The sequence below is a fragment of the Arachis ipaensis genome, chromosome B2 (assembly GCF_059453495.1).
Source record: "Arachis ipaensis isolate K30076 ecotype BB chromosome B2, ASM5945349v1, whole genome shotgun sequence".
Classification (NCBI taxonomy): Eukaryota; Viridiplantae; Streptophyta; class Magnoliopsida; order Fabales; family Fabaceae; genus Arachis; species Arachis ipaensis.
Genome location: NC_142437.1, coordinates 38449550 through 38452771, shown reverse-complemented (window position 1 = coordinate 38452771; position 3222 = coordinate 38449550). Strand labels below are relative to the sequence as shown.

Genomic DNA, 3222 nt, shown 5'->3' with positions numbered 1-3222 from the left:
GGGTGGGATTGAGTGGGGAAGAGATGTTGAATTTTTGAAGGTAAGTAGGTGTATGGGTGTGAGTGGTAAATGGAAGACAGAAGGGATGAGTGTTTATTGGGAATAGAGGATGATTGAGAAGAGAGAAGAGAGTGAGTGAAGGTAGGTGGGGATCCTGTGGGGTCCACAGATCTTGAGGTGTCAAGGCATTAACATCCCTGCACCAATTTAGGCATGCAAAATGCCCTTGCACACAACTCTGGGCGTTCAGCGCCAGGTTGGTGCCCATTTTGGGCGTTCAACGCCCCTTTGCTGCCATTTCTGGCGTTGAACGCCAGAACCATGCTTGTTCTGGGCGTTCAGCGCCAGGATGCTCCCATTCTGGGCGTTCAGCGCAAGAACTATGCTCTGTTCTTGCGTTTGAACGCCAGACAGATGCTCCTCCAGGGTGTGATTTTTCTTCTGCTGTTTTTGATTCCGTTTTTGATTTTTTTGTTTATTTTGTGACTCCACATGATCATGAACCTAATAAAACATGGAAAACAATAAAAATAAGAATTAGATAAACATTGGGTTGCCTCCCAACATGCGCTTCTTTAATGTCAATAGCTTGACAGTGGGCTCTCATGGAGCCTCACAGATGTGCAGAGCTTTGTTGAGACTCTCCAACACCAAACTTAGAGTTTGGATATGGGAGTTCAACACCAAACTTAGAGTTTGGTTGTGGCCTCCCAACACCAAACTTAGAGTTTGACTGTGGGGGCTTTGGTTGACTCTGCTATGAGAGAAGCTTTTCATGCTTCCTCTCCATGGTTGTAGAGGAAGATCCTTGAGTTTTGAATACAAGGGGGTTCTTATTCCATTGAAGGACTATTTCACCTCTGTCAACATCAATCACAGCTCTTGCTGTGGCCAGGAAAGGTCTTCCTAGGATGATGGATTCATCCTCTTCCTTTCCAGTATCCAGGACTATGAAATCAGCAGGGATGTAAAGGCCCTCAACCTTTACTAAAACGTCCTCTACTTGTCCATAAGCCTGTCTTCTTGAGCTGTCTGCCATCTCTAGTGAGATTTTAGCAGCTTGCACCCCATAGATTCCCAGTTTCTTTATTACAGAGAGGGGCATGAGGTTTATTCCTGAACCAAGATCACACAGAGCCTTAAAGATCATGGTGCCTATGGTACAGGGTATTATGAACTTTCCAGGATCCTGTCTCTTCTGAGGCAATGTCAGTTGATCCAGATCACTTAGTTCATTGATGAACAAGGGAGGTTCAACTTCCCAAGCATCAATGCCAAACAATTTGGCATTTAGCTTCATGATTGCACCAAGAAACTTGGCAGTTTGCTCTTCAGTAACATCCTCATTCTCTTCAGAAGAGGAATACTCATCAGAGCTCATGAAGGGCAAAAGGAGGTTCAATGGAATCTCTATGGTCTCTAGATGAGCCTCAGAGTCCTTTGGTTCCTCAGAGGGAAGCTCCTTATTGATCACTGGACGTCCCAAAAGGTCCTCCTCCTTGGGATTCACATCCTCTCCTCTCCTCAGAGGTTCGGCCATGGCGCTTATGTCAATGGCCTTGCACTCTCCTTTTGGGTTCTCTTCTGTATTGCTTGGGAGAGTACTAGGAGGGATTTCAGTGATCCTTTTACTCAGCTGGCCCACTTGTGCTTCCAGATTTCTAATGGAAGACCTTGTTTCATTCATGAAACTTACAGTGGCCTTAGATAGATCAGAGACTAGATTTGCTAAATTAGAAGCATTTTGTTCAGAGTTCTCTGTCTGTTGCTGAGTTGATGATGGAAAAGGCTTGCTATTGCTGAACCTGTTTCTTCCACCATTATTAAAGCCTTGTTGGGGCTTTTGATCCTTCCATGAGAAATTTGGATGATTTCTCCATGTTGAGTTATAGGTGTTTCCATAAGGTTCACCTAAGTAATTCACCCCTGCTATTGCAGGGTTCTCAGGATCATAGGCTTCTTCTTCAGGAGAAGCCTCTTGAGTACTGTTGGATGCAGCTTGCATTCCATGCAGACTCTGAGAGATCATATTGACTTGCTGAGTCAATATTTTATTCTGAGCCAATATGGCATTCAGAGTATCAACTTCAAGAACTCCCTTCTTCATAGGCATCCCATTATTCACAGGATTCCTTTCAGAAGTGTACATGAACTGGTTATTAGCAACCATGTTAATGAGTTCTTGAGCTTCTGCAGGCGTTTTCTTTAGGTGAATGGATCCACCTGCAGAAGTGTCCAGTGACATCTTTGATAGCTCAGATAAACCATCATAGAATATATCCAGGATGGTCCATTCTGAAAGCATGTCAGAAGGACACTTTTTGGTCAACTGTTTGTATCTTTCCCAAGCTTCATAGAGAGATTCACCTTCTTTCTGTCTGAAGGTTTGAACATCAGCTCTAAGCTTGCTCAGCTTTTGAGGAGGAAAGTACTTGGCTAAGAAAGCTGTGACCAGCTTATCCCAAGAGTTCAGGCTGTCTTTGGGTTGAGAATCCAACCATAATCTAGCTCTGTCTCTTACAGCAAAAGGGAAAAGCATGAGCCTGTAGACTTCAGGATTTACTCCATTAGTCGTAACAGTATCACATATTTGCAAGAATTCAGTTAAGAACTGAAAAGGATCTTCAGATGGAAGTCCATGAAACTTGCAGTTCTGCTGCATCAGAGAAACTAATTGAGGTTTCAGCTCAAAGTTGTTTGCTCCAATGGCAGAAATGGAGATGCTTCTTCCATGTAAATTGGAATTAGGTGCAGTGAAGTCACCAAGCATCTTCCTTACATTATTATTATTTTCGGCTGCCATCTCTTCTGCCTGTTCGAAAATTTCTGAAAGGTTATCTCTGGATTGTTGTATTTTAGCTTCTCTTAATTTTCTCTTCAGAGTCCTTTCAGGTTCTGGATCTGCTTCCACAAGAATGTTCTTATCCTTGCTTCTGCTCATATGACAAAGAAGAAGGCACAGAATAATAATAATAATAATAGAGATCCTTTATACCACAGTGTAGGGATCCCTTTGTGAGTGGAAGAAAAGAGGGGGAGACAAAGAATGTGATGTAAAGGAAGAAATGCAACTGTACTGATGGAAGAGATGTGAGATGAGATGTTAGGATATGAATGAATAAATAGAATAGGATGTGGGAGGTATAATTTTCGAAAATTATTTTGAAAAGGAGTTAGTGATTTTTGAAAATTGGTTTTTGAAAATTTGTTAGTATTTTTCGA

The 3222-nt window shown here is 42.4% G+C and overlaps 1 non-coding gene across 1 annotated transcript; it reads left to right on the top strand.

Moving 5' to 3' along the window:
* The first annotated feature begins 2299 nt into the window (after positions 1–2299).
* On the top strand, positions 2300–2407 carry LOC148573648 (small nucleolar RNA R71). Its single transcript, XR_015906348.1, has one exon. It is a non-coding gene; the product is annotated as a small nucleolar RNA R71 (small nucleolar RNA).
* Positions 2408–3222: the final 815 nt, after the last annotated feature.